Source organism: Apodemus sylvaticus, chromosome 3, assembly GCF_947179515.1.
Source record: "Apodemus sylvaticus chromosome 3, mApoSyl1.1, whole genome shotgun sequence".
NCBI lineage: Eukaryota > Metazoa > Chordata > Mammalia > Rodentia > Muridae > Apodemus > Apodemus sylvaticus.
Genome location: NC_067474.1, coordinates 3,120,619 through 3,134,989, shown reverse-complemented (window position 1 = coordinate 3,134,989; position 14,371 = coordinate 3,120,619). Strand labels below are relative to the sequence as shown.

The 14,371-nt window shown below is 42.4% G+C and overlaps 1 long non-coding RNA gene across 1 annotated transcript; it reads left to right on the top strand.

Annotated features, from left to right (window-relative positions):
* Positions 1-6,827: 6,827 nt before the first annotated feature.
* LOC127679772 (uncharacterized) lies at positions 6,828-9,335 on the top strand. Its single transcript, XR_007976901.1, has 3 exons — positions 6,828-7,107; positions 7,430-7,495; positions 7,937-9,335. It is a non-coding gene; the product is annotated as an uncharacterized LOC127679772 (long non-coding RNA).
* Positions 9,336-14,371: the final 5,036 nt, after the last annotated feature.

Below are 14,371 nucleotides of genomic sequence, written 5' to 3'. Positions count from 1 at the left end.
GGCATCTCTCTCTTTGTTGAGAGCTAGGGCTTTCATGCTCCTAGTCTACACCATGTCCACAGGAAAGACGGGGCAGGCATAGGCATCAGTGTTTTCATATTAGGTACAAGTATTTGCCTCGATTACTTTTAAGTATCTATTTGAAAACTGTGAAAGGGTTGTTCTGTGGAAGTAAAAGAGACAGTTGCATCATTATCCAGCGGTGGCTAAGAAAACACTTTACCATGACATAACAGAAAGATCAGAGGACAGGGAACTAATTTCCTACTGTAAGACTCAACCCAGGTTTTAAAAAGCTGATTTCTCAGCCAACAAAAGCAATCAGAACAATAGTCTATGTTATCATTAATTTTACACTTTCCAGTATGGCCCCACTCCTCTCTGTAGTAAGTCTTTGCTATGGGGAATTAGGGTTGGGGAAAGAATATAGGGATTTAGATCAGTCAATGAATTTTGCATGATGTATGTATATATGTACGTATGTATGTATGTATGTATGTATGTATGTATGTATGTATGTATGTATTTGATAAATGAACTGTCCTTTCTTGATTAGGCAACTTTTCCTTTCATTGAAAAATAGTGTCAATCCTGTTCCTATTCCTACCTCCCCTGGTCCACCTACAAATTCTGTTTTCCCTTTCCAGAAGATCCATGTACCCACCCCCATCACAGTCCTCTCTCCTTGTTACTTACCCTCTCTGGGTTTGTGACTTGAAGTATGATTATCCTTAACAACTGATATCTACTTACAAGTGAGTATATATCATGCTTGCCTTTCTGGATCTATGTTGCCTTGCTAAATATCATGGTATTTTTGATTGGTTGTTTGTTTGTTTGTTTGGTTGGTTGGTTGGTTAGATGGTTGGTTGGTTCATTGGTTTGTAGTCTAATCTATTTGTCTGAAAATTTCACATTGTCATTTTTTAACATCTGAGTAATACTCCATTGTTTAAGTGTATATTTCCTTTATCCATTCTTTGGTTGAGGAAAATCTAGGTTGTTTCCAGAGTCTGACTATTATGAATAAAGCAGCTATAAACATAGTTGAGCAAGTGTCTTTGTGGTAAGATGGAGTGTCTTTGGGTATATGCCCAGGAGTGGTATAGCTGTGTCTTAAAGTAAATCAATTCCAAATTTTCTGAGAAACATCCATATTGACTTCCAAAGTAGCTGTACAAGTTTGCACTCTGACCAAGAATGGAAGAGTGTTCCCCTTGTTCCACATCCTCACCAGCACGGGTTGTTACTTGTGTTATTGGTCTTAGCCATTCTGACAGATATAAGATGAAATCAGAAAGTAGATTCAATTTGCATTTCCCTGATGGCTAAGGATATTAAATGTTTCTTTAAGTGTTTTTCAGCCATTTGAGATTCCACTATTTGAAACTCTCTGTTTAGATTTGTATCTTATCTTTAATTGGATTATTTGGCTTGTTGATGTATAGTTTCTTGAGTTCTTTATGTTTTTTAGATATTAGAATTCTATGCGATGTGGAGTTGGGTTGGAGATGGAGGGACAGAGGGAGAGAAAACTAGAGTTGGAGAGCATTTAGAGGTTGATGGAGAAACCCAGTATAGAAGAAACTTCCAGGAATTTTTAAGGGTGATCCTAGCAAGAATTCCTACTAGTGAAGGACACATAGCCTGAACTGGTCATCTTCTGTACTGTAACCAGGCAAGGCTTCTCGTAGTAGCACTAGGACACTAACTGAGCCACATAACCTTCAATGTACTGGCTTCTGTGCTGTTTTAAGTGGGAACTGTAGCACTATTTCCCCCTCTTGTGGTTTTAGGTGAATGTAATCAAGGAGAGACCAAAGATTGATGAACACAAACCTTACTCATGCTCATTCAAGGACTGTACTGAAGTAGAGCTGGTGGCCGTGATATGCCCTTACTGTGAGAAGAACTTTTGCCTAAGGTAATCACTAAACCCTGCAAGCTTTGTGTATCCATTTAGCTGTATATAATTAATGGACCAGAGCCAGCTCTCTGATGCTTGTAAACACCGTCATCAGTCGGATCATGAGTGTGAAAAGATGGAGGTCCCAAAGCCTCGAATGGCTGCCACACAGAAACTTGTCAGAGATATTGTTGGTGAGTCCCACAAGTTCCATGGCTGCTTTCCTTCCTAGAGCACATCTGTCACTCCCCAACTCCTGCCCCGTATACGTTTCATCCCCAGGTATGGGGGCTTTGCTTTTCATTTGTTGGGCTGCAGAGATGTGTTGATTGTGTGTTAGCAGTTGCAGTAGGTGTGCTGATGAGGCTGGCATGGTGAACTGCTCTGTCTACAGAATATGTTCTACTAAACTCTTTTGTAAATGCTGCTGACCATACGCGGTAGTTCCAGGACAGAGCCTGGCTGCAATTAGCTTAGCTTCTCTGACAATGTATTAATTTAATAGAACGTTTTTATTCCATATTAAGGGTAGTGCCCTTGTTCAAAAAGTGTTACATAAAAGGGCAGGAGGTTGCTTTAGATTAAATAGGTTAGGCCAAAAAGAAACATGTGCCTGTGGACTTTCTGAAGTAGACATTGTTTAGATGGACCATCAGTAATGTAGATCTCTACTGTGTAGTTTGCGTATGCTGAAGACCGCAACGGTTTAGCTGGGCATGGTGGAGCATCTTCAATCCACCAGAGGCAGTTGGGTCCCACCAGTGTTCCTTAGGGAGAGCTTGTCTCAAAGCAAGAGAAAAAGAGGGAGGGAAGGAAGGAGGGAGGGAAGGAGGGAGGCAGGGAGGAAGGAACAAAGGAAGGAAGGAAGAAAAAATCTGGAAGCTGACGGGGATGCCTCCCATGCCTGTACTTCTTCCTTAGATGCCAAGGCAGGAGGGTCAGCAGGTAAGGGTCGCAGAGGCGCAAAAAGCAGCAGGACAGCCGCGAAGGTAGCACTGATGAAGCTGAAGATGCAGGTGGATGGCGAGAAGTCCCTGCCGCAGGTGAGCTGAGCAGAGGTTGAATATCCCTCGGCCCCTCCCTTCCTCTCCAGTGAACACAGCTTAACCCATACTTGCATCACTGCGGAAGATCGCGTGCGCGAGTCTGTAAATCCCACATCCTCCTGCCCATTTCCACTTTATAGAGACGGCAGTGAGCCGTGAGAGTCCCTCTTCACTATTCCCACATTTTGCATCATGATTTAAACATTTTTCTGTACTAATATTTTTCTGTATGGTCCAGTTCATTCAGAATGTGCATTTTTTAAGTTGTATGACTGTAACCTACTTTATTTTTCTAAATAATCTCAAATTATTCAGTGCATGATTTTTAACAAGTGTTTTTCCCGATCAGGGTTCAATTAACCGAGCTAGAGTGAGCGCCAAGCAGGTGGAAAACCCCAGAGTGTGCAAGCATACCTAGTTGCATGCCTTCCTACAGATTCCTTAGTGAACTTTCAGCCATTGTATGTGTCCCAGCTTGCTTCTCCGCTGCTGTGATAAAACACTGACTAAAACCAACGCGGGGAAGAAGCGGTTTATTCCAGCTTCCACGTTACAGTCCATCATTGAAGGAAGCCAGGGCTGAGCTCAGGCCAGACCATGAGGAACATTGCCCATCGGTTTGCTGCACCTGCCTCGCTCAGCCTGCTTCCCTGTGCAGCTCACGGGTGACACACCCATATGGCGCTGGGCCCTTCTCCGTCAGCTGGCAATCTAGAAAATGCCATACAGACGTGCAGACGGCCCAGTCTGATGGAGGCGGTTCCCGAGTTGAGGCTTTTTTCCAGGTGTCTCTAGTTTGTGTAAAGTCAACAAAAATTAACCAGCACAATATGTTATATGCTCTCCCTATATTATATATGTGTATGTGCATCCATATAAATATATTTATAAATGTATAGTGGTAAGGGCTACAAATGAAGTGAGATGGGTTTCAGATAGACTATGTCATCTCTTCTCTCTGATTTATGTTCTGCTGCCTAGTAGAAAAGACCTCACATGTGCTGCACTGCTGACGGCCTTTAAAGCATCATATTCCATGGAACATGTGACTATTCGCCATTTTCCTATTGATGAATGTTGATTCTGTTCCCGCTTATGGCCATTGTGGTGTTGGATTGTTTTCTCTTTGTTTGAGATAGGTTCTTGTGTAGTCCGGACTGCTCCAGGAGTCCATGTACCTCTCTGCTCCGCGTTCCGCTGTCCTTTAGATGACCCTCAGATCCACCATCATTAATTGAGACTTTTTTATTGAGGATGATAGAAATTTATCTGGTGTGAGTTTCTTATTTTTAGAAGTAATCTTTTTTGTATCTTGATAACATTTACTCCTCACTGGTGTCCAAGCATGCGCAGTCCGCTGTACTCCGCGCATGCGCAGTCCGCTGTACTCCGCGCATGCGCAGTCCGCTGTACTCCGCGCATGCGCAGTCCGCTGTACTCCGCGCATGCGCAGTCCGCTGTACTCCGCGCATGCGCAGTCCGCTGTACTCCGCGCATGCGCAGTCCGCTGTACTCCGCGCATGCGCAGTCCGCCGTACTCCGCGCATGCGCAGTCCGCCGTACTCCGCGCATGCGCAGTCCGCCGTACTCCGCGCATGCGCAGTCCGCCGTACTCCGCGCATGCGCAGTCCGCCGTACTCCGCGCATGCGCAGTCCGCCGTACTCCACGCATGCGCAGTCCGCCGTACTCCGCGCATGCGCAGTCCGCCGTACTCCGCGCATGCGCAGTCCGCCGTACTCCGCGCATGCGCAGTCCGCCGTACTCCGCGCATGCGCAGTCCGCCGTACTCCGCGCATGCGCAGTCCGCCGTACCCCGCGCATGCGCAGAGTCCGCCGGACTCCGCGCATGCGCAGTCCGCCGGACTCCGCGTGGAGATTTGCAAATGGGGGACTCTTAGAGGAGAAAGGGGATGCAGGAGAGTACCCACGCACGGTAACTTCAAGCGGACCAGCCTTGCAAGGACAAGCTCGGCCAGGCCATCAGCACCAAGCTGAGCGAAGACAGGAAGGCAGGGTTTCGAGATGTCCATCCTCGCTCTCAGGTTTCAGTGGGGCGGGACTTCCTGTCAGAGCAATCCCCCGTTACCTCCGGAAGTGCCTAGGAACGGAGTCCTCGGACGCTGGCAGTTGAGCATCGATCGCGGTGCACTTGTGCGAGGTGAGTCGGTTCTGTCCCTGCGTCCTGTGCAGTGTTATTCGGTGGCCGAGGCGTGGGCTCCCGGTGGGCCGCAGATGAGCTCTCCCCAGGCTGGGCCGGGGCGGCAGCCGGGCCCTCCTCCCATCCGTGCTCGCCGCAGTGCTCCGGAAACAGCTGAGCAGTCCTCGGTCTCGGAGGCTGTGACTCGCAGAATGAGCCCGGCTCTGCCCAAGCCCTCGGGGCTCTACACGGCAAGTTCCACGCTCATGGATTCACAGGGTTGGGGATGCCCTGCATCAGGACCGGGGACAAGTGATGCGGGTAGCTCGGCTGTACAGGATAGAAAGTTTTAAGTCTGTATGACTTTGTTGCCAAAGTAAGGAATGTAGAATATAACCACCGTGAAAACAAGTCTTGAAGCAAAGGTCTCTGAAATAAAAGGGTTTATTGAGCCATTTATATATACCAGCTAGGAAAAGGGCCAAGACTTGGGGCACATTTTGTAAACTACCAGCAACAAGGCTAAAAAAGTGCCTCTGAGATCAAGAGTTAACGCTGCAATTGGATCTCAAGACACATGTTTTTTAATTCTCCATTCTTGCTCCCCCCCCCCAAAAAAAAGAACACATCCCAGAGAACTGCTACTTAATTGACTTCCGTTGTCTCTTCCCTCTTCTGGACAGCTACATTTTAGGGCACCTCAGAAATTTTCATTTATCAGCCTCCTTTCCTCAAGGAATATATTAGAACTGGTTGAGAAGATGTAGCATGCATACAAATGACCAAATACTGCATAGCAGCAGCAGTTTTTCAGCAAGTGTCTGTTGGTTGGTATCTGTTGGGTTGACGATGGAATGGATGGCTTTTGAAATGGTCATGGAGAATCGGGAGGTGTTCTGTTTGTGTTGTCATAAGGTTAAGTGTGAGTGGCTTGAACGGTTTATGGTGAAGTTTGTGGTGAGCAAGCCGAAGAATGTCCAGTTGTGACTGATCAGAGGAGAGCATTAAGAACAAGAATGACCAAGTTTGGTAGCCATTCTTGAAGAGCTGTGAGGAGTTTATTCTGTAACTCAAAAGGCGGCCTTTTATACGCTGACTTGGATGCTTGTATCACAGGAAAAGGCGCGTAGGTGTACTGGCCTCTGTCGGGAATACCAGCTGGCGTTCTGAAGGCTAAGCCAGGATGGTCAAGAGCTCGAAGGCAACCTTACATCAATAAAGAGGATAATGAAGCAGCAGATAGCAGCTTCTGCTCAGTGTCCCCCGTGCTTCTCCCTGCGCTAGAGGGTAGAGATGCTCTTAAAGAGGAAACTTTGTAGTTAAAAAAAAATAAGTACAAAAGAGGAAGCACAAGTGTGTAACTTGTCCTGCGAAGCAGGCAGAGTGTGGCTCTATAAAGACTGCCACCCTTTCTGGGCATCACAGCGTCCATGCTTCCGTGGGCCAAGAACCCATGTTAGTGTGTGGTCAAGCCTGTGGTGAGTCTCTAGGGGCCAGCAGAAAGTTGGCAAGTCACACGGTCGTGCCCCGCCCCCCTGAGGTGCAGGAGGTAACTGGTACCTTTGCTTTTATCATAGTATTTTTAGACCTAGAGTTTTCTTCTCTCAGAATGTTGTAAGGGGAAGCAGGGAACTTTCCAATCAGAATTGAGCATACGTTCTGTAAAATCTTCCCATATAATATGGGGCAAAGTATTTCTGATCTGTGAACCTTGAATTATTCACCTTTACCTTTTTTTTTTAAATTCCATCTGTGAAGCACTCAACTCCCTAGAGTTGAGGTAACACAGACAGCCTTTGTTCCTTTGTCTTTAAAAGTGCTTCTATTTCAGCCTTCCCTGTGTTCTTTGTCGTATTCCCCACCCACTCCTACACATAATAACCCTTAGCGTCTGTGTTGACCTCATCTGTTCCCCAGCACCAACACAATATGATATGGTACAGCTACAACCCAAAATGTGGACCCTTGGGAGACTACTTGATAGAACCTCGTTTGCTTTGATAATACCTCTGTTAAGGTGGGTATAATATCTCATGCCTGTGATCACAGTACTTGGAAACACAGGCAGAGGATCCGGAGTTCAGGGTCATCCTTCGCTTTAAGACTAGCCTGGACTGTGAGACATTGACTCAAAACAGCACCAATAACAAAATGTTTTTACTATGAGCTGAACTATGTAATATTTCAAAATGATGTTTACTGGGACTATTTGTGGAGGAAAATTGAACTATAAACCAGGGAAGGGGTAAATCAAAGTGTTGCTAATTGAGATGCTTGTGTAAGTGAGTGCCTGCACAGTTTGTAACTGTTTTGTGCTGACCTGTGTTGACTATGTTTAGATAATGGGAGACCCTTGGCAGGAGTGCATGGATTATGCAGTAGTCCTCGCAAGACAAGCTGGAGAGGTATGCACTACAGTATTTATGCCAGAGTGTGTGGGGTGTCGATGTTACAGCGCAGTCTTGTTCAACAAAGCATGTTTTTTGAGTGGTGTCTACACGTGCAGTTTCACTAAACTATAAGTACAGTGAAAGTTGATTGATTTTGTGGGAGGCGTGGCTTGGGGGTGGAGCCTAGGCCTGGGTTGACGTTAGGCATCATGGGCATGGCATTTCCAGCTGAATTTTTCACTTTGTGACGTTACCCTTTGCAGCAGCAGTCATGAATCTAAAATAAGATATGAAATTACATAATATTTCTTTAAAGTGTCTTGTTTCATAGACATGTTTGAAAGAAAACATTTAAGAACATGTTAAGAGTGGTTGAATGCTTGAAGTTATTTTTGTGCTTTACTTTCTTGTTTGGTTTTAAATTATTTCCATCTTTTTTTACTTGCTCTTTTTTAGATGATTCGTGAAGCTCTGAAAACTGAGATGAACGTCATGATTAAAAGTTCTCCCGCCGACTTGGTGACAGTTACTGACCAAAAAGTTGAGAAAATGCTCATGCTACAGTTCCCACTTAAAACAGCACAGAAGCCAGTACATTGAAGGTTATGTGGCTCAGTTAGTGTCCTAGTGCTACTACGAGAAGCCTTGCCTGGTTACAGTACAGAAGATGACCAGTACAGGCTATGTGTCCTTCACTAGTAGGAATTCTTGCTAGGATCACCCTTAAAAATTCCTGGAAGTTTCTTCTATACTGGGTTTCTCCATCACCCTCTAAATGCTCTCCAACTCTAGTTGTCTCTCCCTCTGTCCCTCCATCTCCCTCCCAACTCCACATCGCATAGAATTCTAATATCTAAAAAACATAAAGAACTCAAGAAACTATGCATCAACAAGCCAAATAATCCAATTAAAGATAAGATACAAATCTAAACAGAGAGTTCCAAATAGTGGAATCTCAAATGGCTGAAAAACACTTAAAGAAACATTTAATATCCTTAGCCATCAGGGAAATGCAAATTGAATCTACTTTCTGATTTCATCTTATATCTGTCAGAATGGCTAAGACCAATAATACAAGTAACAACCCATGCTGGTGAGGATGTGGAACAAGGGGAACACTCTTCCATTCTTGGTCAGAGTGCAAACTTGTACAGCTACTTTGGAAGTCAATATAGATGTTTCTCAGAAAATTTGGAATTGATTTACTTTAAGACACAGCTATACCATTCCTGGGCATATACCCAAAGACACTCCATCTTACCACAAAGACACTTGCTCAACTATGTTTATAGCTGCTTTATTCATAATAGTCAGACTCTGGAAACAACCTAGATTTTCCTCAACCAAAGAATGGATAAAGGAAATATACACTTAAACAATGGAGTATTACTCAGATGTTAAAAAATGACAATGTGAAATTTTCAGACAAATAGATTAGACTACAAACCAACGAACCAACCAACCAACCATCTAACCAACCAACCAACCAAACAAACAAACAAACAAACAACCAATCAAAAATACCATGATATTTAGCAAGGCAACACAGATCCAGAAAGGCAAGCATGATATATACTCACTTGTAAGTGGATATCAGTTGTTAAGGATAATCATACTTCAAGTCACAAACCCAGAGAGGGTAAGTAACAAGGAGAGAGGACTGTGATGGGGGTGGGTACATGGATCTTCTGGAAAGGGAAATCAGAGTTTGTAGGTGGACCAGGGGCAGGTAGGAAAAGGAACAGGATTGACACTATTTTTCAAGGAAAGGAGAAGTTGCCTAATCAAGAAAGGACAGTTCATTTATCAAATACATACATACATACATACATACATACATACATACATACATACGTACATATATACATACATCATGCAAAATTCATTGACTGATCTAAATCCCTATATTCTTTCCCCAACCCTAATTCCCCATAGCAAAGACTTACTACAGAGAGGAGTGGGGCCATACTGGAAAGTGTAAAATTAATGATAACATAGACTATTGTTCTGATTGCTTTTGTTGGCTGAGAAATCAGCTTTTTAAAACCTGGGTTGAGTCTTACAGTAGGAAATTAGTTCCCTGTCCTCTGATCTTTCTGTTATGTCATGGTAAAGTGTTTTCTTAGCCACCGCTGGATAATGATGCAACTGTCTCTTTTACTTCCACAGAACAACCCCTTCACAGTTTTCAAATAGATACTTAAAAGTAATCGAGGCAAATACTTGTACCTAATGTGAAAACACTGATGCCTATGCCTGCCCCGTCTTTCCTGGGGACATGGTGTAGACTAGGAGCATGAAAGCCCTAGCTCTCAACAAAGAGAGAGATGCCTCGTGATTTTAGTCATGGAGATGAACAGCCTTGAGAGTAGGCACTGGACCAAGTTTTCTCCAGTGCTTCCCGAGAGGAACTATGCTAGGAGAGGGTAGTGATTACTTCCTATCTGAAATTTAGAAAATTAACTGCTTGCAATAAGGTTGTGGAGCTCAAAAAGGCAACGAGACAGCCCTACCTTCTGAGGGAGACTCTTACCACAGTAAGAGGCCGAAGCTGTGATGGATACCCAACACTGACCGACTGTTTTATTATCTTAAGTTCCCTTCCTGGAATTTGCATCTTCGATGCAGAAGCTACAGAGCTACCATCAGCTTATGCTGGGTCTGCCTGCCATTGTGAATTCTGACTCAAAACGGAACATATATATTCCTCCTTCTTCTCTTCTGTCTTTAGGTTGCTGGCCAGAGCTAAATATGCTTTCTCTAGTCCTTTAGGTCTCCTTTTCTTGAAAGCTTTTGTGTCTGCCCTGTAGCTGTTATCTGCCAGGTGGCTGACCTCCATGTTGGCTTAACTCAAACCCTTCCCTGTTCAATTCTGTGACAGCTGTTGAGGTTTACAGCTTACCTGCTTTCAAGTTTCTCTTTTCAATTCTACTAAAGTTGTCTTTGAACATCTAACAACAAGAAGTCACACCATGCATTCCATTTCTGTAAAATTTATTTATTTATTTATTTATTTATTTATTTATTTATTTATTTATTTATTGTTGCAACACTTGTTTGGCAAGCTCTCCTTTCTGGTGAGATGGCGAAGTAGACAGAGTTTTCCCCACATGGAAGCCCACTGATGGTGAAGTTGCCTTATTAACTGCCTTGATTTTACTTCTTGTGTCACCTTCATGGAAGATGTGTTAGAGTAAACCGTTATTATGTCTCCTGCTGCTTACAAACTGAGTCTCTTTTTCTCAGTCATCTTACTTCTGCTTTGGGTTGTTATGATGACAGAGGAAGAAGCATGTTTTGAGAAACATGAAAAGCCATTGTCATTCTGAGAGCAGTTAGTTTTCATTGTGTTCCTTTAGCCTGCTGTGTTTGCTTTAGTTTCTGAGTTTGGTGACAGTTCTGTTATTATATTAAAGATGTTTCCTGCTATACATTTTCCGTTTCAGTTATGAAAACTCACTTTATTTCCTAAGATGAATTATAATTAGGATTGTTTGGTACTGAGACTCTTTTCCTCACTTAATACCCCTAATGAGATACAAATGTTCTAAATGTCCTTATGAGCGGATTATATTTAGAGAGGAATCCACTTATTTTAGTTAACTAATCCCTTTGCTCCTGTGTCACACATCCTTATTAGGCCCTCACGTTCCTGCTCCTTATGGAATTCTTGTGAGATCAGACATCTGCAAGCAGTATGATTAACTTTCAGGGTCAGAGATATTGAAAATGTCAGTGGAATTTGTTGATGCTCCATAGCTTGTTGTAACAGCACTCTTCTTAGACACATTTATGATAAATACAAGACTTTTTCTAGTCTTACAAAGTGAATTTTATTAGTGATCTTCTTGTATTTATGTCAGTTTTCCATAGAAGAAAATAATGGACTTATTTTGAATTTTTTTTTCACTCTGTTCTCCTGCCACCCTTAGCATCTTGGAATGGTTTTTCTACCTCAGTGGGTCATTGTTTGTTGTACTTGATGTCCCAGGAGAGCCAACTGTGTGTGGTGTTGAACATCACTGAGTGATATCTGTGCAACATCTAGGGATCAGTACTGGGTACCCTTCCTGATGACTGTGTTTATTTTGTACAGAAAGCAGAGAGAAATAGCATTTTGAACAGCTTGATTTGTGAAGTTGCTTTTTGAGTTCAGATCCTGGCTTTATTGCTTACTGTTGGCCTATCTGTAGATGAATTATTAGACTTCCTTGTTCTCTGGCATTCTGCTATACATACAGGTGATGATAATGCCACTTGCCTTGTGGGTGGTAATGAGGATTCTGTGAGCACATTAGAGAATAGTACCAGTTGCAGTCGCTGTGTATATTTGTATGATAGTGTCTGGTTGAATTTCTACAAGTATTGTCTAATATTATTCTCTCTTGGTGCATTCAACCAATGAAAAAATATTACTGACTTTGTAAAAGGAATGTCATAAAAACATAATAGTACCCATAATTTTGTTACTGGTACCAGAGTTGGAATTGTAGGACAAATTTCTTCTCATCTATTAATCTAGATGGAATTGCGTCTTCAGGGACCTCCCCGCTTCTTTGATTATTATAAGATGTAGGAAGATACTCAAGTTCTATTTCTTAAATCTGTGGTGATTCAGTTCATTCATTTTAAAATTACTTTAAGTGTAATTGTTTCTTCTTTTACATGACTCTGGCTTTTACTTGCCACAGTTAATTAACACCAGTTCCCTATCAGTATAGTCTAATTATATCAGAAGTCATGTTAATGAGTTATGATTCACTGTATTAGTGGCGTTAGTTCTTTCTGTTATTTGGTTTATGAGCAGACAGGCATGTAGTTATGTTGTCCCCTTGTCTTTGATAAGCTCATGTGACAGGCCAAAAGAAGTGATAATAGAAAAGAAATCTGTCAAGAAAGCTCAAAGTGAAGCAAAGAAAAAGTATTCACACTGAAAATAAGATTTGAACTAATTATAAACAGGATTCCTGGAACAGGGTAACTGACCAAGGGCACAACAAGCCTCGCACTGGTGTCAGAACTGTGTGGAGTTGGGAAAGCAAAGAATTCATCAAGGCACAGAAGAGCTACCTAGTGAGCACTATGCACTATTCAATATAGTGTTCTTGTTTGTAACTTTTCTGATTTTGCTTCATTAAATGGCTCCTTTTCTTTCCATTCCACCTCATCACCACAGGAATGTGTTTCCAGTACTGGTACCGCACTTTGGATCACTGCTGTTGTTAAATCAGGCGTCATGTTTATAGGGACCAATCTTTGCTGCCTTCTGGCGATGGCAATGCCATTGTGCTCCTGAATCCACACTGTTGTACATGTGGGGAAGGGGCTTGTGCGGCCTCGTGAGGAGCTGTTGGCAGTTAATGGTTGCTAGAAGAGGAAGAATCATTCTTCTCATAATTACAGCCATTGCCAAATTGTCCATGCTTCAATAAATAACCACTAACTCATGCCCCTGCAAGCAACCTTAATTAAGTTGAGTTGGTCACAGAAAAAAAAGACAATGAAAAAAAGAGAGGAAAGGAAAGAAAAGGAAGAAGGATATGAAAATGGGAGAAGTGAGAATGAGGGGGCTCAGTGTTGAGAGACGATAATGGGGTTCAAATGACTAAAATTAAATATATAAAGTTCATGTATAAAGTTGTTAAAGAATAATGAAAAGGGACCTATCTCAGTTTATCTGAAGTTTTCCATTGCTTCCCACAGGGAACAACAGCATTAATGTCACTGAGATGTTGGTGAATTGGGGGCCCCTTAGAGCTGCAAGTCAAGGGTCCGGTAGTCCCAAACCAGCTATAGACTCTTTTGTAAAGATCTTGGTAAATCTTCTACCAATTGGGATTCTATGGATTTTTTTTTAACCTTTATTTTTCCTACTGGGGAATCAAACCCAGAGTTCATCATATAGTCATGTATTTTCCAAGTGTCCATCAACTGATACATACCCCCTGTTCCTGGGACCATATTTTTAAAGGTACAGTACACAAACTAGATTGAACTCTGTGGCAAAGACATAATGGTGAAGTAACAGAGGACCTCTGTTCCTAGTTGTCTTTCTGCTAGTCTCCTCCCATTGCCTCAGAAACTAGTTTTATTCCTTTTTTAGAGACCTTTATTTGTATTATGTACCACCCTCTTTTAATCTCCCACCCTTAAAATCAAGAGAAAAGATCTTTCTCAGGCTGATATGGTCTTTATTGTTTGACTAGGCTGGCCTTGAACTTATGAGAATCACCTTGAGTTGCCAAGCATGCACAACCACACAGACTCTCCATATATAAATGTTAATTTTTTCACCAAATTATCCCCTTCATTGTGCGCTTTACCATTTTTCCATTTAATCTTTTATGAACTTTTTCTTACTGTTTTCATCAAGTGTGATTTTCTTTTCAGACTCTGAGCCCTCAGCTTACCTCCTTACTATTTGGAAATATTTGATATTAATAGCATGCCCTAGCTCCCCACTTCCCCTTTAATGTTTACCCTGTGCATGCAGTGCTTATGGAGTCCATAAGAGGGCGGCTGATAGCCTTGGAATTAGAGGTACAGATGCTTGTCTCTGTGTGTGTTGGGAATTAAAGCCTGGTTTTCTGGAATATCAGCTAGTTCCCTCAACTGCTAAATATTCTCAAACATTTTTTAAGCAGAAAAAAGTAATAAAAACCAGTATTTATAATTAAAATTTCAATCTGTACTGAAATGTGCAAAGCACATTAAAAGGATCCCATGTCTTATATCCTACAGTTAATAATTGTTACATGTAACGTGTTGTTCTTATTGTTATTATTGCTGTTATCATCATCATCATCATCATCATCATCATCATTTGATTTTGTTTTTGAGACAGGGTTTCACTATGTATCTTTGGCTGTCCTGGAACTCACTCTGGAAACC